Source organism: Miniopterus natalensis, chromosome 18 (genome assembly GCF_054644295.1).
Source record: "Miniopterus natalensis isolate mMinNat1 chromosome 18, mMinNat1.hap1, whole genome shotgun sequence".
Classification (NCBI taxonomy): domain Eukaryota; kingdom Metazoa; phylum Chordata; class Mammalia; order Chiroptera; family Miniopteridae; genus Miniopterus; species Miniopterus natalensis.
Genome location: NC_142098.1, coordinates 25,584,370 through 25,609,359, shown reverse-complemented (window position 1 = coordinate 25,609,359; position 24,990 = coordinate 25,584,370). Strand labels below are relative to the sequence as shown.

Genomic DNA, 24,990 nt, shown 5'->3' with positions numbered 1-24,990 from the left:
AAAAAAAAAATCCTTCTTTATTTTTAGGGTGGAATTCTATTCATGCTCCTTCATTTCCACGATCGTGGTGTTTAGTTTTTAAATGGCCTTCAGTACACACATCTCCCCCGTTCTTTACCCGTCTTCAGTATGACGGAAGTTTTCTGAAGGTTGAGCATTTTGTATCTGACCTACACTTCTTCCCCTGGAACATATTTCTATTCACAAAATTTCAGATTACCATAGCAACTATCAACAGGCCCCAAGATGTTGCTTTTTCTGTACTTAACCTACGCAGAGTCACCAAAAGTGGCCACAGAGATTACATAAGAATTCCATCCAGGGCTGAGAAAAGAGCCACCGTCATTAATTTCTTTCCATTTTAGTCCATCTCGGGGGAAGATTGAATGGCAAGCCTACGAGGCTAATAAAATTGTCAGGACAGGCTCTTCTTGTTATCTCGCGGGCAGGGAGAGCCCGTCCGGTGCTGTGTGTGCCCGGCCGGGGTGGCGCGGAGAGAAGAGGAAGTGTTGGGAAACAGAACAGGAAACAGATGGGAGCTGTGATCTCTCAAAACTCCCCAGATTCTGCAAAACCTCAAACCAGCCCGGTCGCTCGAAGATTAGGACAAAAGTGAGATCCGAAGCGGGCATAGCAAGGAGCCGTGTCATGTGGGACACACGTCCAACTGGCATGTGCCAAAGGGAAGTGAGAAAGCCAGACCATTACTGAGTTAATCTAGGCCAAGAGGTGGGGGGAAGGCCCCCACTCTTGTAATAACAGCCTCGACCCTGGTTTCACATCGACAGCTAAAATCTCTGCAACCATGTGACTTTGGGGTGAGGAATACTTCTTTCTTTACTAAGAATCAAGAGGCGTTTGCTAAGTTTAAGCCCAGAAGAGTGGCCGGAGGTAAAAGGACTCAGTTTTCCACATCTGCAGCCTTCGGGGGCTCATGTGAGGGAGAGAAGAGAGCCGAGCCTGGAATAAATGAGTTGGGGTCATTTCCCGTGACCCCAATGCAGAAACATCAAAGAATCTAAATGGCTTCATTAAAATTCGTCCCAAGGTGCAATTATTTGTCTAGAAGTGATTCCTACCCTTGAGTTCAGAGCTCAGGGAGAAAGCATCTTGGTGGTGGTTTTTTTCAGGGTTGGACAGAACATCCAGGCTTGACTTTCCCTTTTCTTTGCTGGTTTGGCGAGGGCTGGCGACGGGGGTCCGGGGAGTGATTTCTCCCTAACAACCAGGACGTTGAACCTGCTTCCTGAAGAGATGCTAAGATCTGACAATCCAGCTGACCTCCCCCTAACAAAGCCTGAGAGCAGAGCCATCCAAAAATCCCAGACACCCCTCCCCCTCCCAGGCAACCGCATTTCACTTGTGACCTTGCACAGCCTGTGGTCAGGAAAGAGCCTTTGAACACATCTCCAGAGCTGCGGCGATTAGAAGGTCTTTGATTACTCAGCTCAGCTGGTCCTCCCTTCTCTGTATTTCTCTTCTCTTCTCCCCTCCCCCAGCCCCTTCACCTCACCCAGTAGCCCAGGCAGTTTTTTTCTTTTAAAGCAACCAGTTTTTTTCTGTCTCTCTTTTCATTACCCTATAGCATCCTAAACCTTAAGATGCCGTTAACACTAATCCTGACTTATTTAAGGTTTATCTGCATTATTAATTCCAATCATGAAGGGAAAAAAATAGTGCTTCAGGCCCTGGTTTGTATACAAAGTTCGGGTGTTTGTGAAAGGGGCCGGCAATCACTGAGAAACATATTTCCTTTGGATAGCTTTTAAATCCAAACAACTTTCTTTTCTAGTCTGAAAATATTCCTAGAGACGGGTCTCATCCTTAGCAATTTCATTTATTGTTACCCCACACGCCACCCCCCAGTCGATATCCTTTGAAGCTGCTTCTTGTATTAATCTGGACTTAATAGGGATTTAAACATTTACAATGGAAAATAATTTGGGTGGAAAAAAAAATAATCTCCCTTGATAAAACTAGAACCCCCCCCCCCCAACTGTCACCTTCTCTGCGAGCCAGGAACGGGCCGAGCTTCTTGAATATGCATGTTGAAGAGAAGGCGGGGCTAGGCTAACAGAGTGCAGGTTATATTTTATATTTGTCAGCTGTTCCGACTGACTGGAGTCGAGTGACATCCAGGGGGCTTGACTCGTTGTTTGAATGAATTCATCATCACTCTGGACATATGAACAGCTGTTTGGTGCCCAGGATACACTAAAAATACCTCGCACTGGAGCGAGAGGAGGCTTTCCCTCCGAGGCACCGGCCCGCCCGTGCCACTCACAAAGGGGCTTCTCGGGGACTGGCGGGCTCCAGCCCCCTTCCCACCCGTCCTTCCCATTTTACATTCCTCAGTCCCTTAATTTGCACGGTGCTGGAAATAGAAAGTTTACATTTCTTTGGGTCGCCCCCGGCAAGGCCAGTCTTATCAAGGGAATTCTTCCTGGATTTGACGCAAGAAGCTCAAGGGGATTGGACTATTTTCATGGGAATTGAAAGGCATTCCGATTTAGACCTACTTTGTGAGACCTCGGCCCTTGAGGCAGACCCGTAAGCCTTCTGATTTCTTGGGGACTTGCAGAATGAGGCTGGGCTGACTCCAAGAAGCGCCCCTTTTCCAGGGTCGGGAAGTAACGCAGCGGGGCGTGGGTGCCATCACTGCCCACGCCTGTGCCCACGCAGACATCGCTAAGCGACCGCAGCAGCCTCTCACCTGAGCCAGGGGCAGCTTTGTATCCTTCTCAGCACAGTGCCCTGTGAGCCACCTGCAGTGGATTCCACTGGGGACACGCACTGAACGCTGGCTGTCATTCCTGCCGGGCCCTGCACTGCCCCTGGAGACCCTTGGGCTGGACCCCTGGTGCTGAGCGGTTCCCGTCAGCCTATTCCCGGCGCTGCTCCTGGCTCCTGCTCTTGCTCTTGATGATAGGGGGTCACAGTGTTGGGAACACTCAGAAAGACTATAAAGACCGAGGACACGGCCCTCTGACTGCTGTCGCTTCCAGAATCGCCAGTACTAACCAAGCAGATTGGAAACGTTTGCTCAGAAGGAGCCACCCCGTGCCTCTTCCCGAGCCCCAGAAGGCCTGTCTCCTGCGGATTTCCGCCCACTGTCCCTCAGTCACTGGGCCAGGATGTCGTGTGGCTAGGACACTCTTTTATCCCTTTACCTCTCAGAACCAGCTAACTCGGACTCAGAGCCTTCTCGCTGTTCTTCAAGGCCTCCCTCCTACGTGCCCAGCCCACGTCACCAGGCTCCTTGCTCCTCACGCCCCTGTAGGCCGGCCACTTGCCGCGCTCCACACGTGATGTTTCTTTCCCACCCAGGACGCCTTTCCCACGGCCACGCACCCTCCTTTGCCCTCTGAGACATCGGCCCCAGTTAACTGACTCTCAGCGTCCTTCTATGTCCTTTACTACTTTTTGTCTCTATTGCACGTTATATTTTAATAAAACTTATCTCTTTCCAAAGTAATATAAGTTAATTGTAGAAATTTTAGAAAATAGAGATATACAAAAAAGTGGAAAACTAAAATGTATAATTCCATTAGGATATACATATCACGTCTATGCTTCTAACTCTTCTTATGAAATATTTCAGGATTTTAATTTTTTTAAATGTACATACACTTGAAGTGGGTGAATTTTATAATTTTTTGTATATGAATTATACCTCAAAAAGCTGATCACATATCTATAGTATACATAGATTACATGTATATACATAGATTACATGTATATATTATGCATACCTAAGTTTATACAATCTTGGAGTATTTACCTACATTTTCACTATTCCAAAGATATTTCAATATGTTTACCCTTTTCATTAATCTTCACCCAAGGATATTTTTTCCATTGAATTTTTAGAGAGAGTGGAAGGGAGGGAGAGAAAGAGAGAGAGAAATATTAGTGTGAGAGAGACACATCGACTGGTTGCCTCCCACATGCACCCCGACGGGCTGGGGACCGAACCTGCATCCCAGCTATGTGCCATTGACCAGGAACTGAACCTGCGACCCTTAGGTCCGAGGGCCGACACTCTAACCACTGAGCCACGCCGGCCAGGGCTGTTTGCACACTCTTTTTAAAAATTTTTAAAAAATTCATTGAGATATAACTTGCATACCAAACAATTTACCCAAAGTGTACAACTTAATAATTTGGGGTATATTCAACCGTTTATCACATTTAATTTTAAAAATACTTTCACCACCCCAAAAAGAAACCCCGTATCCACTGGCCTCACTACCACTTCTATTTCCCTCCAAACCCCTTCAGCCGTCGTCAACCACCCATCTACTTCCTGTCTCTATGAATTTTCATATTGTTGACATTTCCTATAAATGGAATCATTCAATATGCAGTCTTCCGTGGCTGGCTTTTTTCACTTAGCATGTTTTCAAGATTCATCCATGTGTTTTAGCATTCTTTCATTCCTTCTTATTGCTAAATAATATTCCATTCTTTTTAAGAGTTTCTGCTTTGTTTTTGTTTTGTGATATTGATGTCAGTACTTTTGTTTTGTGATGTTGATTGTCTATAGTTAACTGAGTGGCTTTCACACCTCCCATCTGTGCACCCTCTAATTATTCCAGTGATTACTTTTTGTAGGATTCTACTGTATTTTTGAAGAAATTCAGTTCAATTCAAGAGACACATACTGAGTGTTGAAGTGCGCAAGATTCTTTTGCTAGGAAATGTTGGGGGGAAAAGATGAATGGACACAGCCTCTGTCATCCAGGAGTTTACAATCTATTTACATCAGCTTATAAAAGCAAATCATGTCCATGAGTCACTCTGATTCCTTTAGCTTTTAAGTAATCTTTATTTTACATTATTTGGATGTAGATGTGTAAATGTTTTCCAAGTTTACTTCATATGTTTATACCATGCTATTCTGTAAGTTACACCACCCCAAACAGTAACTATGCATTGTTTCTTTTCCGGTGTAATGATATTAACGATAATTGCCGCAGTTACCACATACTGTGTATTTATTTTATTTGATCTGCAAAACAATCCTCTGGGGCAGCTATTGTTTTTTTCATTGGTGGTTGGGGAAACTGAGGCTCAGGGTGATAAAGCAACTTGCTGAAGGTCACTAGTCTGGTGAGGGTGGTCACTGTGCCACACTAGCCCCCACCTGTGTGGCGGACACACTTAGCAGCCAGTAGATAATATTGTCCACCTGCCACTCTGGTGAGCAGCGCTGCTTCTTGGTCTGAGCAACCTGAACTAGCTTCTGGGGTAAAAGATTACGTGACAAAGCCTCAAGCCTTCATCCCATGGCATTTGTGTTTGTGTCCATTCCACTGTCCTCTTGATAATGATGGAAAACATAAACCCCCAAAGAGCTCCCTGTGCTTGGTACAAGAAATCATTGGATGGCACTGTCAGAACTTGCCAGTTTGGAATCAAACTTTAGAAGATATACTTAGGGGTAACAAATTAGGACGCTCTCAACCCCCCAAATGCGCCATCTGATAGAGCAGCTGACAAATGGCAGGACCTGAGAAGCTGGGCCTCCCGGTTGGGGCTTCTAGAACTGCCTGGCTGCTCTCCTGAGCCACACTTGTCTGTGCTATGCTGTCGTCTTCCGCAAGAAGGCAGGTAGGTAGGTGACTTCCGTGAGTCTACATGTCACAACGAAGACACTCAATAAATATTAAATAATAATTATGGTTTCTTTCACATTCGCTGACAAGATGAAATCCCGATAAAGAGGCTTAAGGTCTGATTGCTTTGTAGGCATCCAAACCAAACTGCTCATTGAAAAATTACTTGTGGAGCCGTCGGGGATGGAGCAGTAGGACGTTGTTTTGAGCAGTGGTGTCAGTCTGAAACTCAGTGTAAGATGCAGAGCAATAAACACGAACCCCCAGGAACCGCTGAAAGTGACTAGGGAAGAAGCGACTTCTTCAGTTCATTTACTATCACTCTGTCACACAAACTATGTGTTGACTGAGTGACCGACTGACTGAATTAGCTAACAAACAGAAGACATGATTATGCAGATGATCTGCACAGCAGAAATGAAGGCTTAAAATATTAATAATAACAATTACTACAGTAATTAACATTTACTAAGCACTGACTATGAGCCAGGCCCTATTTCAGGTGCTTTAAACATTATTTTATTTAACCCACTCAACAAATTACAAGGCAAATATTATCCTCATTTTTAAAATGAGAACATGGGGGCACAGAGAAGTTAAGTAACCTGCCCAACATCACACAGTTAGTAGTACAAAAAAAAAAGCCCAGGATATGCCAGGCATGAACATATTCCCTATGTAGTTCTCTCATCTCTTAAGAGATCATTGAGTCTCCAGGACCTTAAAGAAATATCCAGAAATTATTCAGTCTGTAGTTTTTAGGCTGCTCTGTGGAACCATGAGAGTCGCTTCAGAGTTCTACTAACAATAAAGTATTTGTGCTAAACAGGGGTGAGTTCAGCTCCCTGGGAAAATATTTGCTGCTTGAACCTGCTTTGCATATTGGATTTCCACATAACACTTTGTTTTTAAACAAAAGAAGGAGTGTTCCATTGGAATAGTTATGGGCCAACAAGTGTTTTCTGTAAAGGGCCAGACAGTAAAATATCTTAGGCCTGGTGGGCCTCACTGTCTCTGTGACAGCTCAGCTCTGCTGTGGTAGCTCAGAGACAGCCATGGACGATATGTAACGAGTGAGCATGGCTGTGTTCCAATAAAGCTTTATCTATAAAAGTAGGCGGTGGGCTATTGTTTGCTAACTGCTTTAGGTCATTCCCCTGTGGTCAAGTGGAGTTTGCCTACACTTTGTATATGTGGTTGTCTTACTGGCTCACAGAGAGGAGGTATATTGTCCAAAACCCCCATATTTATTAACGGCCACCAGCGGAAGCTCATGCCAAGGTCAAGGGGGAGGAAACGAATGTGTGTTGCATGTGAACTTTGCGTCAAGTGCTCTCCTCAGAGTTCGACGCCTGAATGAATCCGCACTGTGACTATGTCAGTTGTATGGCAGGATCCTCTTTACCAAAGATGGAAACAGGCTTAAAGAGGTGAAAATAGTGCCAGGAATCAAGTCAAAATCTCACTAAATGCCATCACAGCATATTCTCAGGGCGTAAAGCTGTATCACTTATCCCGTCATCTAATAGGCTGGAAGGCCATGGGTAAGTCACCCTCGGCCGAGTCTTCCCTGGGAAAAAACATCCAAGTTCACTTCAGAGCCTCACTCCGTGTCCCCCAGATGCTTCACCATCTCTATTAGGTTAGAGACTGAAGACCAGCGGTACCGGCCCGATGCGCGTTTTCCCAAGGCGTGACACGCGAGGGGAATAGCCTTGCGGTTTCGATAAGCTGCTCTCCCATTTATGCCTTCTAGTCGCTTACCGTCTATCTTAGCAGGCCGTTAGGGGTTTAAGTAGCTGGTGATCCACCATGATCCATACGTTATTTTTCATAAAGACCATTTTTTAATCTCTATACTCTGTTCCCTGCCTCCTTTCCTTGTCTCTCCTGAATTCATACTATGCTGAGAAATTTTTGGAATTCACAGTCCTCAGTAACGTCCTTCACTTCAAATATTTAATGGCACTCCCAGCTTGGTCATGTGCTACCAGTAAAGAAAGAAATCTAATTTCTTCCTCCTTCATGGGATAGGTTGGAAATTTGAGGCTGAGATTATGATGGCCAGAACACTAATCTCCAGAACACACACTCATTGCCTTCTTTCATGTTTGCCGACAAAATGCCTTGGAATTGAAGGACCTCTTACATCTATTTTCAATTCATTTGGGATTGGTTTCGTTTCAAGAACCAGTCAGTCCCATCCAACTGGAAATAGGAGGTTGGTGTCACCCCTGAAGTCAGTGCGTTCATTGCCTCCAGTGTCTCTCGGTCCCAGAGAAAGCCATGTCCGCGGGCCACCGCAGGCCACCTCCACAGCTGAACTGTAACCAGCTGCGTGTGTAACAGAAGAGAAATCCATCACCTGTGGAAAACCCGGCCATCAATACACAGCTTTGCAGGCCTTTCGGTTGAGGACCGACCCCAGAACTGGCTCTCCGTCAACAATCAAACAGTCTTTAGCTGTGATCAGCCACTTCCATCACCCCCGAGACTGGCAGGTTTCCAATAAAGCCAATAGCCCCCTCCCTCAGGGTAAGGTCATCAGCAGGAGGCAGGCATTGTCGTTTAGCCCAGCAATTTGACAACAGTGTTAGCTTACACTCTATTAGCCAGCAGCTACACCCTGACCCATGACCCTGACATTGACCTCAGGCAGCCCTCTCCCGAGGTAGACTCTGATCTTTTGAGGTGGCTCGCCCTGCTGGTTAGCATGAGAGAGGGCCCATCAAGACCAACCAGGGCTCCCTGGTCACCCCTGCTCCCAACAGGGGGCTCAAGGCTTGAAGTACAGAAACAAGCTGGAGTTGAACCCAAGATGGCAAAGGTGAAAGTTCAGAGGCATATCCATCAGCAGCCTGTCACCAAAGGACATGTAACAACGACAGAAGCTTTCAGCACGGGGGTCGCCGTTGTCTTCCAGACAGTTCTGCTCCTTAATGGAAAAGACATATCGAAATATGGCTTACAAAATACAAAATAATGGACTGAGATGTACATTATATGAGGGTGTTAGATTGCAATGTACTTTACAGTAGGGGGAATTAGATTGAAGTGTTGTGCCAGGGTAGTTAGGTTGAAATATGGATTATCCTAGGAATGTTAGCCTGAGATGTGCTTTATAACACAGTTGTTAAATTAAGATGTGCTCTTCAGTGCAGGCATTAGCCTGAGATGTGCATTACAGCAAAATTGTTAGGGGGAAAAGGTGGGTTCCACTTTGGGTGGGGGGGGTGAGGGCGAGGAAGACACCTTGTGTTGAATGCTGTTCAAGGTGACCCGTCTCCTGCATTACCTGGATTTCAGGGCTTGGGATGCAAGGGGAGTGAGAGTGCGAAGGATATAGAATGATCCTTCCCTTCTCCTGTCTCCCCAGCCAAACAATCTGCCACTTTCCCCACTTTTCCTGTTAGGGACTTAAAGGCCTCCCCCATCAATAAAAACATTAGCTCACTAAACAGCCTGATGGCTTTTCCTTCCCTAGCTTAACCCTTCGGGAGCTGGGGTTTCCTTCGGATTTGTAAAGATATTGATCCCAGATAATGTTTGCCTTTCTAACTCTCTCTTCCCTGGACTTGATGGATAGGTTCAGGGCTCCCTCTCGGCAGCCAGCTCACCGCAGCTGCCCAGGGAACGGGGAATGGAGCGAGGCGAGTGTTCAGTAGTTAACACCCTTGGAAGGCTTTCCCTGGGATGGACAGGCGGACACGCGGTGGCTGGGGAGGAATGTGGGGGCTCCGGTCACTTCCAATCAGCGCCGGATTTCACTTTCAATTTTCCTCCCTCTCGCCCTGATCCCTCGGCCAGTGTTCCCCCAGTTGAGCTGAGCGCGCTGTGTGACTTCTAATTAGTATCAGATGCTGTGTTGAGGTTGGCCGCCCCGGGGTGGGTTTTTAGAGACTGCTTCTGCAGCTAAAGTGCCCGTCCGCGGCATTATCAACAGGGACGAGTCCAGGTAGCTGTGTCGTTAGCTTGTGATACTGGCCGAAGTGGCATCGACTATAATAAGCCCTCACCCTGGACACCAATCTTTACCCAGGAGAAATAAGAGGAATGGGGGCTTCATCGCTTATTAACCACGCGGCCTGCAAAGGTTCACTCGCCGTCTCCCCAACAATGTTCTCGTCTCTTCTCTTCCTTAGCTCGGAAGATATAATTTACAGCCCCCAGAAGTCCAGCCGAGCGCAATTGGACCATGTCCAGCTTTGCCGGAATCAGAGAGGTGAGTCCCAGCCTTCTTGTTTCTCAATGAAAGAAAATGTTAGACCAGGTGAGTTCGGGCAGCCAAAAAGACGACCCTGCCAGACAAGAGCGCCAAACGAAACCGAACAGCTCAAAGGAAATTGCAGTGTTACCAGACACCCCTGCATTGTGCCTGGAGGTGCCAGGAAAGAGGCGAGCGGGCACTTCTGTGCGTGTTTGTCAGGCTGTTTCTCCAGCCAGAAAAGTGGCTTTGCTGCGGGACAGCAGCTCTCACCTTCCCTGGCTGAGCCGCTGCCGTGGGCAAAACACAAGGAATGTGGCAGGATTGTGCTGTCCAGGTTTAAAAACAAACAAAACCAGTTCCACCCACCCTGGTCCATCTTTGCCAACTTCAGTCCCCTTGTGGGCACCCCCACGCCCTCTCTGAGCGTTTCCTGGTTAAGCGCCGTGCAAGTGCTGTTCTCCGGCCTGGTGTGCCCTTTGCTCTTCCTGGTGTCCATGCCTGCCTCATTTCCTGACATCACATTGCCCTTAAAAATAGGCTCTGAGAGCTATTTCTATCCACTGTCAAGGGATCGGTCCAGCCAGACTCCCACGGGATGCAGGAATGAGTTTAAAACCAATCCTGAAGAAGAAAGGGGGAAAAGGGCTTGGCTTAGTCCCAGGTCCCTCTTTTAAACAAATCTTCTCTTGGGTCAAGTGAGATCTTTGGGGCCTCACCCTTCAGGAGGAATGATAATACGGTTCTCTTGAAACACCACCTAAAATCCCACCCCAAAGAAGAGACCAAACAACATCGAAGCAGAACTGTGGCCTGCCTCGCGGTTACAAGCAGCTTTGGAATCAGTCCCACCCCCATCGCTCAGTTGCTTTGCGAATTTGAGCAAACCCCTGCGCTTCTATGAACCTCAATTTCCCCATCTATAAAATGAGTTTCATGGTGGTGTTGACCTCACAGGGATATTATGCAGATCAAGCAGGCTAATGCTTAGTCGTATGCCTGCCACAGGATAAGCACTCAACAGACAGTGGCTGGCAACGTTTTCATCTTATTACCACACCAACAACTAACAGGAGCAGTGTGCCAGTTTACCGCGGGCTCCCCCGGCACTGACTTGTCACAAACCACACCGACCCTCGTGCTCGTTAACACATCTGGTTTCAGAAACACACTGTGTCTTAGCCTCGCTCCTCTCCAAGGCGACTGTTGATGAGGATTCTCTCTGTGCAGGAAGAGGGCAGCCCCGCGACGAGGGGAGGGACAGATTAGGAGGCCTCGGTGATGGACCGCAGTCCCTCCTCGGTGCTCACGGGTAACGAGCCGTGATTGTATTTCAAAGGTAACAGTTCATCTCCACCGCGGGGACTGGCGCACAGTCTACAAATAGGGCCTAATGCGATCCGACAGGCCTGATTTCTCTAGGTATATATTAAAACAACATGCCCGGTGCTGATGGCTCCAAGGTCCTGACCTTTAACAAGGACTTATGACGTCAGGCAACCTGCCCAGGAGAGCAAGCGGGGCAGAAGGCCAGAGGGACAAGGTCATTGGCTAATGAAGTGGTCAGCATTGAGTTTCTGTCACTCAGCTGGTTAAGAGGAAACTGAGAGGGAAGTAAGAGAAAAGAGAACATTTGAGAAACAAAGACAAGGAGCACATTTGAGCGAACCCTCCGAAGGTGAACTGGTGCTGTCAGGAGGCCGGGTAACCGAACACAGCCCGTCTTCAGTTTTACCTGCTGAACGCAGGCCGGCTGAGAGAGCATTTGGAAGACTCTAACTCTATGTAAATCCCAAGTTAGACTGAAAATCAGCAGGTGCTAAACCAGCCTGCTCTTTGGTTCAAATCCACGCTAGGCACACAGTAAGAAAAACCGGTCAAGAGCATGGGCACGGAGATGGCTCCCAGACCAGTCCTCTCTGGGCTCTGGGCAGACTGCCCAGACGGTACCCACCTCACGGGGAGGTTGGTGGACTTCAGATGAGAAAATTCATGGGAAGGGCTTAGCGTGGTGCTTGGCACAAAGTAACCACTCAAATGTCAGCACTTACTCTTGTTACTCCACAGGCTCTAACAATCTTCAAGGGAAGGTGTGGGGGGTTGAAAGAATGGATAATAGGTTGTGTGTTGTGGAGTAAGAAGGCAGTTTGTTTGCAGGTCATAGTAGGTCTAAGGCTGTTCTCCAGTCTCCAGACTTCCAGGAGGGAGCCTTCGCAGCAGCGTCAGGGTGAATTGTGACCACTGATGGCCACCGAGGTCTAAAAACATTTCTCCTAACCATTAGTGTCATCAGGGCCAGATTATAACCCAACTCCTGAACGTCCCAATGCACAAACATGCAGAAGGTTTCAGTTCCATTTCCTGAGTTATTAAAAATTTCCTTTCAACACCTTTTCCTCTCATTTCTGAAAGGGAAGTACTATTGAAGGTCAGCTGTAATTGAAATATAAAAAATAATTAAAAAAAAATAAAAATAAACAAAAGGGAAGCACTAAGGCAGGAAGAAGCACTGAACGGAGAGACAGAAGACCAGCATGCTGGTCTCAGCAGTTCACGATTTCCCTCAAGTCCCATGGCCACCGCTGTCTCAGGTCCCCAAGCCTTATAGAGATGATATGAGGACCAACTGGAAGCATTGATCTGAGGAAGCACTTGGAGGGTTTACTGGGGAGCATAAAGTTCCGAGGGAAATGATTATCAAATTAGACCGTAGCAGCCTGGGAATAAAGAGGGGGAGCATCACCAGGACCACCAACCCCTCTTCCCGTCATGACCCAGCCAAACCTCCTTCTCAGGATTCGGTTCCTCAGGACTTCTCTGGGTTTGAGACTCCAGCAGAGCAGCACAAATAACCCTATGCCAATAACCAGGGCTGCTCTCTTTTTTCTTTCAAAGGTGGATGTAGCTTTAAGCTTTTTAAATTTTATTTATGATGATAAAGATAATATTTGATCTCTTTTTAAAATGCAAGCAATTTATCAAAGTATAAAGAACATTTTAATCACCCAAAATTCCACCACCCAGAGGCGAACACTGTTCACCTGGAACTCACCCTAACAGATGTCTTTTCTGCATACGTGTGCATAGCTGTGTCTTATTTTGTGTCAGTGGTATCATTTTACACATACTGTCCAAAACAATAGACCATGTCAGTGAATTACAGATTTGCATGGTCCTTCCAATGGCTGCATTGCATCCCAGTGCTGGATGTACCAGCAGTTATCTAACGAATCCCCTGTGGATGGCCAGCAACATTATTATAAACAATTCTGTGGTGAACATCCTCGTGCTTGGTGAATCTGTCCAGTTGTCTCCTTGGGATAATTCTCACAAGTTGGAATTGCTGGAATAGCTGTCCCCTTCAACTAAATATTAAGAAGGGCTTCCACAGAGCAGTGAGGGAATAAAGGGGCAATGACTGGCCAAGGTAAAGAGTCCCTTCAATCCCAGTGACCCTATCCATTCATCTATGGGGAAATGAAGGAGGGGGGGTGTACTTTCTTGTCCCTAAGATAAAGCATCATGCCATGAGGTTCTAGAACTAAATGCTTGTTTTATTTTACTCCTCCACCTTGCCCTGGCCTGTGGATACAGCATGCAGACCACTCTGCAGCACCTTCACCCCTTGACACTCTGACTATCACCAGCCGGTGGGTCCCATCTCCTCTCGACTGGCTTTTCTTCCTGGTTGCTTTTGCCCATATGGTGCCCTAAGGTTGATGAACTCCTTTGGGTAAGAGTGGGCACTGAGACCAGCCAAGCAGCGAGTTGAGTTGGGTGATTACATTGCAATATTTTAGTTTGCCTTCAGACAAATTCTCATAAGCTTTCCCGAGAAAATCTCCCATTGGATGTCGTCATTTAATTTAAGAACAATTGGGAGAGGAAGATCAGCTAAGGTGACAGATGGAGGAATGCAGATGTGTGTGTCTTAGGGGGCTCAGCGCACTCAGGATTTGGCATCCAGTGGGGCACCATGTCGGCTTCTACTACCTGTGTCCATGGACTTGAGAAATGTTCCTGAAACCATTAAAATACCGGGATTTTCTCAGATGTCAAGCAGGTTTTATTTCATTTCTCTTGCCTCTAAAATCATAACAAGGTCAACTAAAGAACTGGATACTCACCACCCCCCCAACATACACACCCCAAGTCCAGCAAACACACATACAAACACACACACACACACAAATTTAAGTAGCCCTGTAGGAAGGCAAAAGAAAGCAAAAAATAATAATAACAAGGCTGCCATTAGAGAAGAGTTTCCTTTGGTCACATTGCCACAAAAATCACTTTTTTAATTCCACGCTTACTCTGCTTTCCTTCAAACGGATTTTCTGGGCATCCTAATTTGGCATTTGTATAATTCAACATCTATTATTGCTTTAGGATCACAGTTATTATTTTAATTATAATCTAAAGCTGCCTAATATACCCAGAGGTCACCAGGCACCTAAAAGAAATAAATAAAAACAACTTGCCATTTTTAAAAGCAGCATGTTTATTTGGAAGTCCCATGAGCTACTCAACTAAGACATCATAAAACCTTCAAATAAACTAAAACGGAAACAAAATAAAATGTCTGGTCTTAATCTCCTTAGAAGGCAAACGGGAGACGGTTGCAGCTAGCTGGATGCTGGCGTGAGAACTCTCAGAATGATTTTATTGCTGAGTTTCGGGAATGCCAGTGTGTGCCTTGATTCCCATGCTCCATACTGCAAGCTGCATAGTCCCCTTCCTAGGCTTGCAACCCTCAAGCCTTTAGTGAAACTTTAGTCAATGAGAGCTCAGTCTAGGAACAAATTTTGAACAGAAAAAGAGAAGGGCATGCTAGAACCTTAGAAATGACTACCGACTGACTACATCTAGGTGGCTTTGGATGGTCTCCTTAGCTCTGATATTTTAAAAGTAGAATTGGTGATATATTAAAGTCTAGTGATTTTACATTTGGAAGGCTAAAGAAATTTCAAAACAGTTCCATAATGTTCCTACATGTGAATTTCCATAACAGAAAACAGTAAAATCATTTTCAAACCATTTACTGCTGGTATTCTCCATGTAATCAGAGCTGTTATGGTTTGTTAAGCAACAGAATTATCGGGTGGGCAGGAGGTTTACTCTGCTCTAAGACCTTCTAGCTGCACGAGTGTGCAAACCAGTAAATATCATAGAATCCATTCAACAAGCATGGTCAGGATTTCCAGAGGAAAGCATCTATTCCCTCCACCCCCCAGAATGGTTTTAGATGGGATAGGGTGACTCCTTCTGGGAACCAATGAGCCAGACTGTCAAATTTGGGTGACTCAAAGTTCTGAGAAAAAGGCATAACCCATGGACACAGACGATAGAGTGGTGAAGGCTTGGGGTGGGGGTGGGGTAGAAGGGGTCAGTGTGGAAAAAAAAGGGGACATGTGTAATTCTTTCAACAAAGAGAAATTAATTTTTTTAAAAAAAGGCAGAGAGTGGTGTCCTCAGAGGAAAAGAACAAGCCCCCAGAGATCTCCTTCGTTACTGTGGAAGAAATAAGAACAAAAAGAAAAGAAGTTGAACAAACTCAAAGAGTGACAAACTCGAATGGCTGCATAAACTAAGCAAAGTCCATAAATAAGTGAAGTGGGCATAGTGTAAGGCAATAGGGAAAGGTGGGGACTGTGGAAAATATGCCCAGATTAAAGAGCAGCTGCTGCTCAACTCCAGCTGTCACTTCCCAGGCCCAGTGTAACCAGAGTTTTCCATTTTTCAAAAGCAGCTAGAAATATAGGTATTTTTTACTTGAAATATCTCAAATTTTAAATGTTGATTTTAATTTAATACAAAAATCCATACAACCAAATATAAGATTCTACATGCCACATTCAGCAATACATTTGTAAATTGCATAAGACAGCAGTAGATAGTTGGGAACTAAAAACAACAACAGGCCCTGATGCCTGGAATGGATCATATATGTCAAAGAGTTCTTTCATTCTGTGTCTCGGGTAAGGGGAGAGCCTTATCAAGTTTTGGTACTTATTCCCATCTATAAAGGAAAATACATACTTTCTTCTCTCCCGTTCTACCCAATGCTTTCAAACCTAAAATCACCTTTAACTCACTTCATCTTTTCTTTATAAGTATTATAATATTGGGCTGGTAAATAAACTCAGGGCATACTGAGCTAGGCAAATTCTTCTGCTTCTTAGCCTCCGGAGATAGGGATGGGTTTCTGCATGGAAAGTATTCGTAGAAGATGGGAAGCTGTTTTGAGCCTGTTTGCAAGATTTCTTGGATAAATTATAGTACAGTTTATTGGGTACTTAAGGATATTTTCTTAATAGCCTTCTTTGCATTTCAGCTTTAAAAAATATTGATATTCAGAGGGTTTATCAGTCAGTTTTGACTAAGTAATGCTGCAGTAACAAGCAACCTTCAAGCCTTAGTGACTTACAACCAAGGTGCATTTCCCATACACAAAATTGCATGGCTATATCTTTGCTCCGTTTCATCTTTTCTCTGAGCCCTGGGCTGAAGGAGCAGTTCCTCCCTGGCTTCAGAACAATATCGTGCTAGAAAGGAGAAGGGAAGCCACATGACGGCTTTTAAAGCTTCTGCTGAGAAGTGGCATACATCAATTACTCCCCCTCACATTTTACTGGTAGCTAAAGCAAGGCCCATGGCCAAGCCTGATGCTGAAGAGGCTGGAGAAGTATTACCCTCCCACTGGGAGGGGCGATATTTAGGAAAAATAAAACAATCCCCCACAGAGGGCACTGCCTCGGGCTCTTTGGGGGGGGAAACAATGGTGGCTTTTCCCCAAGGGCTCCTATTGGAGAAGCAATGCCAGCTCTCAGGCTGCCTCCCGATCCTGGTAGGAACCAGGGAGGTCATTTGAGTGATGAGGGGTTAAAATCATGGTGTCTGGATTCAACTCTCTGGGTTCAAATCCCGGCTTCTAGCATTTCATTCCGTCAGACCTTGGATACCTTAATGACCCTTTCTGTGTCCTCAGTTTCCTCATGTAAGCATAGCTACCAACATAGAGCTGTCGGGGGATCTGATGAATGAAGACAGTATACAGGGTGGAGCAAAAGTAGGTAGGTAGTTGTGAGAATGTGAAACACAGAGTTTATTCTTGTATTATTATTTCTTAATTATTGTATTATTTTCCATATGAACAGCCATAAACCTACTTTTGCCACACCCTGTATTTACAGAGAGAGAGAGGAAAATTAGAACAGTGGCATAGAATATGCATTGACTACTGCTGCAGTGACAATGACTGGAAAGCCATCAGCTCCCAGTGCAGCCCAGCCACCTTCTCAGCAGGGCCAAACCCCTCTGCTACAGCTAGATTACTCCAGGTCTTTGGATTTTAAGAACCCCATATTAAAATGCATGTACTTCTGGGAGGGCTAAAATGTTAAGTCTTTACCAACTAATACCTTGTCGGGGATTACTCTGAGAGCAGGTTCCGACAGGATGGGATGGATAGAAGAGGGTCCTAGAGACAGCGAGATAGAGAAAACAGAAGTTGGGGAATTAAGACACCCCCCCCCCAAATAAACTTGCCACACCTGATGGTTTTACTAAGAGCTACTCTGACTAGATCGTCCTCGGCTACACGTTAGAATCCCCTGGGGATGCTCAGATCGAACCCTAGACCGATGACATCAGGACCTCTGTGGGATGCAGGCGTCTGAACACCTTAGTTCAGCGCTGGAGAGTCGCCGTCCACGGGGACCCCCTGACTGCTTCCCTCTTAGGCCAGACCTTGGCCCGCCACGGACCTGCCTCACCCCAAGGCTCCCCCGCACCAGCTGGACGGACTGACTGGCAGACGGATGCTTGCTGACGAGGAAGGGCGAGAGAGACGCGGCCGAAGTCGAGCATTTGTCTCCCCTCTCCTCCTGACTGATCGCTTTATACAATAATGAAACTTTTAAAAGGTTGAACCCGAACTGAGGCTGTGACTGTGACACAATTAATCAAACTCTTGAAGAATCATGTTAAATTATGTGCTTCAAGCATTGATCCGCCTAACTGAAGTTGGCCTGAAATACAACCTAGACACAAGATGTTGCATCCGAAAGACACGGCTGGATGCTGTCGATTGCTTTGCGTCTCCATGTGACACGTGGACCTGCAGCTGGCCAGACCGTAAATCAGGACAGATTCTAACACGTCAGAGAGGAATCACCCGCCCCGCCTTGCCCCGGATACCGAGGCATGGGAGTTAGAGAAGAGCTCCGACGGCGGTGTGTTCCTCACACCTGCTGTCGCCGTGCCCAGGTTAACGGTGGTGCTCACCCACAGGCCCCAGTCTGCCTACCTGTTCTTGCACTGATCACACTCAACCATGTCTGTCATTTATTAAGCACTCAAAACGGGCAGTTGTTTCAAAAAATCATTTATTTATTTATTTAATCCTCCCCTGAGGATATTTTTTCCATTGCTTTTCAGAAAGAGTAGGGGAGAGAGAGAGAGAGAGAGAGAGAGACATCGATCGGTTGCCTCCCGCACGGGCCCCAGCCGGGGCCAGGGATCCAGCCTGCAACGGAAGTACGTGCCTTTGGCCGGAATCGAACCTGGGACCCTTCAGTCAGCAGGCCAACAGTCTAGCCACTGAGCCAAACCGGCTAGGGCGGAACTCATTCATATTTAGTTATTTGTCAAGACCTACTCTGTGATGCTGCGCATTTCATTGTTCTCGATACATCTACTCCTTCATCGATCTCTCATGGCAGCCCCGTGAAGCGGGTCCTGTCGCCACCCCGCCTTACAGATGACGAAACGGAGACACCGAGAGGTTAAACCGAGCCAGCAAGGGAGGGACCCTGCACCTGGCCTACGTGGCGGAACTCCAGAACCGAATCTTAGTTCAAGTACGAGCTCCAGTTGGAGGGGGGCGAGCGCAGGTCACACGCTCAGCATTGCTGCTTGTCATTTGCATTTTTAAATAAGAACATCCGTGAATAAAAGAAAGCGCTTGAGCACATCACACCGACACAGAAAGGGGTGCATCCGCGGTGGCGAAATATCAGCCGTTACAGCAAAGAGGACAGACCACGAGCAGGAATGAGGGCCGCTAAAGCTGTACCATGAATATATTTTTTAAAATTGAAGGACATCACAAGAAAATATTAGCAGTGGTCGTTTCTGTGGAGCAAGGGCTCAGCTCAGGTGAGGACAGCAGGGTTAATTTTTTTATTTCTGTACTTTTCTGTACTATTTGACTTTGGATGGTTTTGTCCTATACCAACAGGATTTATCTGAACAAGAGAAGCATTGTTTTATTTTATTTTCTTCCTTAACTGCTTCATATTTTTAAATTAATGAATGTAATTGTTGGAATTATACTATAAAAACCACCCCATTCGCCACTCCATTATCATGCCCTCAGACTGCTTATATTCTCCACGTGGAGACAAGACAGAACAGACGGGAGAATTGGAGCGCCCCGAAAAACCGGTTATAATTAAGTGCCAGGAACACAGAGCCATCTCTTGAGACCGTAGGAGTGCAGCTCTCTTCCCAAACATGGTATTTTCCCTGAAGTTTGTGTGTGTTTTTTTCCTCCACCAGAAATTTTCCACTTTAATTATGTGGGTTAGGTTAGAGGAGTTCACCTTCAGAAGTATAAATGCGCAAACAGCTAATCCCTTCCATAAGACGCATTTCTGGGAAAGCCCAGAGATAAATGTTTACCACCTGTGCGGGGAGAACGGGGCCCGAGCAACTCGGAATGATTCAGGCGTTGTGGCCCCGAGGAAACACTCTAGCCTCTGCATTCTGGAACTTTCGCCTTCGTTCTCACTGGGAGTGGAATTACTGGCAACACTCATAGGTTAGATGTTTTCCCCCCCTTTTCTTGGTTTTTGCCTTCGACATGAGGAGGATGGTAATTAAAACCATACTTAAAATATTAAGTCTCCTACCTAAAGGAATGAAGTTTATTAAAGTTGCTAAGCGTTAAGTACAGAAACTCAAAAGAGCCTGAGCACACTCCCCTCGGTGTACATCCAAAATATTGGTTGAGAGGAGCCCAAGCATAGAGATGGCGAGAGATGCACACACACACACACACACACACACACACACATCGATATGTTGATAGATCAATAAATGGAATGCATTTCCCAAGTAACTAGCATTTTTGACAAGCAGAGAGGAAAGATGACCCCCTCATTAAGGTAATTAGAAGGGCCGGTTACTCAGCAAAATTATGCCATGATCTCATAAAGATGTCGAGAAAATAGGGACCAATACTAAGTGCCACTTAACATCTCAGAGGCGGTTTCCTCATCAGGCACATGGGGTCAGTGATATCCCCTTTGGGAGGATTCAGGGAAGGTGTAAGGAGATGACTAGCACGGTGCCCAGCACAAAGTAAGGAGGTGCTTAGTGTAAGGTCCCCTGTTCCTAGGGGATCCCATGGTGGTTCGACTGATGAGAGATGAGCACCTCCCCTCCGCCCTGCAGGGCCAGGTGGAACCTACACGTCAGTCCAGGTAAATTCCAACTCCGGTCAAAGAGTCTTCAGTCACCACCCTTTTCTTCCACATCTAAGGCGATAAGGAAAGGGAAGCATGGTAGAGTGGCTAAAAGCTCAGTCCCGGATTCAAATGCCAGTTTTGGACAGGGGACAGCTCGCGTGGCCATTCTGAGGGTCGTTGCGGAGAATGAATGAGATCCGGGACCGCAGGTGCTCAGCATGCCACGGGTCCTCGACTGCTCTGGGCTGCTCCACTCTCCAGGGGCTCCTCTCACACCTCCCAGATCCCCTGCAGGCTGCATGTGAGGCTGAAGTCACCTTTCAGCAAGACCTAGACCCCCCGAGAAAGCCCACCGGCTCCATGAGAGCTGCTCCCCACATCCTGCCACTGGCTTGGCCTGGGATCCCTTCTGCTCAGTGCTTTCTAGGGATCTGGCTCTCAGGCAGTCCAGGGATATCTCGAAAAGCAGTTTACAAGATGTGATTTCCTTGTATGTGTGCTTTCAAAGTTCCTTGAAGAATTCCTTTAGGAATTTCTTAGAGCACCCTACCTAGATAGAGCATAGCAGCTGCTCAATAAATGTTTATGACTGAATCGTAAGTGCTACCAACTATGGAGTGGCCGCTATGCGCCAGGCCCGCACTCCAAGAAAACCGTAACTGTGTTATTCCATTTTAACTCTGCAAGTCGGAGAGAGGCACCAGAGTTTAACAGAAAAGAAAACCGGCTTTGGAGTTGTCATTTGAACGAGCCCTCATCTATCATTCCAGCTGGGTGACCTCTGGAAAGTGTTTAAATCCTCTGAGCCTCAGTTTCCTCCACTGTAAAATGGACATAATAGATCTACTGCCTAGGATTTCTATTTGGATTAAAAGGTATTGATAGATAGAGAAATAGATCAATCTTTTATATATCTGTGTAGGTGTTTGTATCTATATGTGTATATAATCACAAAGTGCAGTGTCTAGTGTCTAAAACCTAGAATGTGATGTTTAAAAAAAAAACACACACACAAATGAAAATGCAGTATATTATAACCACCCAGGCAGTGGGGGGGTGTTGTCCCCATTTTATAGATGAGAAGCTCTTCAGAGCAACATCCTCTGAGGCTCCCACGGATGAGGAGCTCCCTCGATTGTATCACAGATGAGTAGGAAATTGACCTGGAGCTTCAGGAGTACCCCAGGTTGGGTGAACCAGTGGAGACGGACATTCCAGACAGGCTCAGGTCCTACAGAGGCTTGGCGATGGGGCTAGTAAAAGATCAAAAGAAATACTAACCATGTTCTTTTTTTCCCCTCTTTCCATAGAGTGCTTGAGTGCAAGTTAGTGAATTTATTCCCAAGCCTATACTAGGAAACATGTTATTTATTAAGCACCTAAGCTGAGAAGTAGGATAGAACACGGTTAAGAAAAAGTGCTCTGGCGCGGTCTGCCTGGGTTTGAATTCCTGCCTGTCATTTATAAGCTGTGAGGCCGCGGGAAAGTCTTTTAGACGCTCTGATCTTGAGTTCTATGTTCGTAAAATGAGGAGAGTATTACATCCTCTGGTGGGCTGCCTCGAGAGTTAGACAAGTTAATACATGCAGAGCCTATGCCACACCTATACTTTGTAAGCATTCAGCACATCCTAATTTTTTATTGTTGTTGCTGTTTTTTATGTGGTTTATCGACATAATCCAAGATTTGGATGGATTAAATAACAGGCCAAATCACCCAGCTAGTAACAACTGGTAGACACAGGATTCTAAAACCTGATCTCCATGTATTAGTCAGAAAACATTAGGTTATGCTGGGTAACGAACAAGCCCCCCAATTCCGTATTGTGACACAGTAGAAGTTTATTCCTCTCTCACACAAAATGCATTGCAGTTCTGGACAACTATCCATCTGTTAGCTTAACAGTCCAGGTGGTTTTGCTCTTGTCCATAATCAACACAAATGCCTGTGATCACAGTGGCAAGCCAAGAGCCGGAAGGTTGGGCACTAGCAATGAAATGCTTCTACCCAGAAGGGACACATGTCTCTTCTACTCACATTTCATTGGCCAAAGCAAGTTACAGAGTTACACCTAATTCAAGAAAGAAAAGTGCAGCCCTTCTGGGTATGTAGAAGTTCAGGAAGACAAGTTATCCGTGAACACCATACCCCCTCAAAGCCAGTCTCTTTACTCCGTGTTGCACTGTTCTGCCTCTCTCTGCAATAGACCGGCCATTGTTCAACTTTTCCTTATTGCAGCAATTAGTTTCAACACCCCTTCCTTAAATTCAGAGAAAAGCATCAGTGCTTTAAACGAGCTAATTAACCAGCGACTGTTTCACAAATCCCAGCCTAGCTCTTGTCCCTTTCCTGCCCATCAGCAGCACTCCATGCTCAGTGGCTATCCTCCAGTGCCCCCAGTCAGCCCAGCCAAGACCAAGGCCACCCATTCTTCCATCGGGGTGGGGGGCTCTCCTCTTCCCCCATCCATCACCAGGGCCCTGCGATCTCGCCCGTCAATGCCAGCTCTCACTTGATGTCTCAGTTCCCAAGCAGAGATGCTCCAGCTGCTACCTGGGAAGGCTCAGGCCCCAAAAATATTTAGTTAGCAGCCATTCAGTTAAGTGGAATTGACTTTTTATCGGCTTTCCACTGTACGGCTGCCACCAGCGAAGGCTGTTTCCTCCTTCCCTCTTCTCTGCCTGTCAGTTCACTCCACATTCCTATCGGCAGCCTTTAGCTCTGATCAATACTAACCACTGTGTAACAGCTCACGCACGGCTGCTCTGGTTTGCATCGATCAGACCCTCTTCCAACAGGTAGTCAGCTCTTTGAGGCAATGACTTGAGATAAACACCTACTTTGACTTCAGGCTAATTCATTTCAGGTGGGTTTCAAGGAGGCCCCGCACCCCGTCTCCGTTAGACAAGCTGAAATCACAGAGTCAAGATCAGCTCCTCCCGCACTCGAGATCCAAGGAAACTTTTCTTCCTCTCCCCGTTTTTCCCCTTCCCTTGTATGTTGTAAGTGCCACTTCTAAACAAGATACCAAGGCTCGGGGCATTGAAAAATGCCACTTCAGAAAATGTGTCAGCCAGTCGCCCCTCTTTCCTTTTACCGAGATGCATCGGGGACCGCAGGAAACCAAGGGCTGCTGTGGAGGGAGCGCTGTCGCTGGGCAACCAAGCGTCCTCCCAGCCTCCCCAGAACGAGTCTCACAGTTTCCCGCAACCCTGGTTCTCTTGCCACCTCAGGGGGCAGCCCCTGAATCCGCCACCCCCATCCTTGTTCCTGGCTCACAGGTGAATTTGCCAGGAGCTGATAGCACAAAACTAGTTGCTACTTTGCAATTGGTTTGGGGGTTGGTACAACTTTGTGGCATTTGTGTTATAACCAGAAAACACACAAATATATTTTTATTGATTTCAGAGAGAGGAAGGGAGAGAGAGAGAGATAGAAACATCAATGATGAGAGTCATTGATCGGCTGCCTCCTGCATGCCCCCTACTGGAGATCAAGCCCACAGCTGGGCATGTGCCCTGACCGGGAATCGAACCCTGACCTCTCGGTTCATAGGTTGACGCTCAACCACTGAGCCTTGTCAGCCAGGCTGTACTCTTTTTTTCAATAGGCACACTAAGTGTGGCTGAATGGTACATCTGATACCACATGACCCCGCAACCTGTGTCGCAAAGCCTCTGTCCTGTTTCTCTTTCTCCAACGCCCGTGACACACCCACCTCATCAGTCCCCAAGTCCTGTTGCTCCTTCCCTTGCTGTGCCCGCCGCCATCTCAGTTGTCGCCATCCGCATTCTGGCCTGCATCTCCTGATGCCTGGACCACTGCAGTATCCTTTGGCTCCCTGCCTGGGTTTCAGGTGTTCCCTTCTTTGTTAGTTTCACCCTGCGCCCAGATTAATTTTCCTGGCGCCCTGCTGTGGTTGCCTTGCTCTTCTCGAAAATCCTCAATGGCTTCCCACCACCTCCCACAGCGGGAGCCAGATTCCTCAGCCTGCTGCTCTGGCTTTCAGAGATCTGATCCTTAGCTCTCTCTCCAGCCTATCTCTCACTGTCCTCCCGCAGAAACCCCATCCTCTAGTCCTTCTGCATGACTCCCTGCTTTCCTCTCCAAGGGTTTTCTAGCTCTGTGCCTGAAGAAAGAATGGCATGCCACACACCACCTTTGTTCAAATCCTGGCTTCGCTACTCATTACCTTTGGGACCTCAGTGGAGTCATCTAACCTCTCCGCCTCAATTTCTCCTCTGTGAAATGGGTCTGATAATAACTACCCCGTAAGATGGTGATGAGAGTTAAGTAAGTCAGGGGATGAAAGGCATCCGAATAGCACCTGCACATAGTAAATTCCGTGTAAATGTTTCCTCTTATCATCGCTATTTTCTTTCCCCTCTCCTCTCCTCCAAGCCACAGCCCAACGTGTGCCTGCTCCGGGAACACTCCCCAGGTCACCCTCGCAAGAAAAAATACTCATTTCCTTGTCCGCCACCCGTAGTTTTGGTTTACACGGATGCTATAAGAATAATTAGCGGGTGTGAGGTACAAGCCCAGTGCTTCTGATGCACTATTGCTTTTAAACTTGGGGATGGATGCCTTGCATTTCCCCAGATCCGCTCTTTCCCCTTCTCTGCCATGCTTTTGCCACATACACCTCAAATCGGAGAGGCTTAAAAGAGGACTCGTTCATCAGCCCACCGTCCTG

The 24,990-nt window shown here is 46.6% G+C and overlaps 1 long non-coding RNA gene across 6 annotated transcripts in view; it reads left to right on the top strand.

The window, feature by feature from the left end:
• The window catches only part of LOC107527918 (uncharacterized), a 766,921-nt gene extending 757,080 nt beyond the window's left edge, over nt 1-9,841 (top strand). For 5 of the 6 annotated variants that reach the window (XR_001602322.2, XR_001602323.2, XR_001602320.2 and 2 more), the window contains one exon: nt 9,761-9,841. This is a non-coding gene — a long non-coding RNA (uncharacterized LOC107527918). The remainder of the gene's footprint in view (nt 1-9,760) is intronic. The other variant, XR_015716032.1, reaches the window with a different exon arrangement.
• The last annotated feature ends 15,149 nt before the right edge of the window (nt 9,842-24,990 follow it).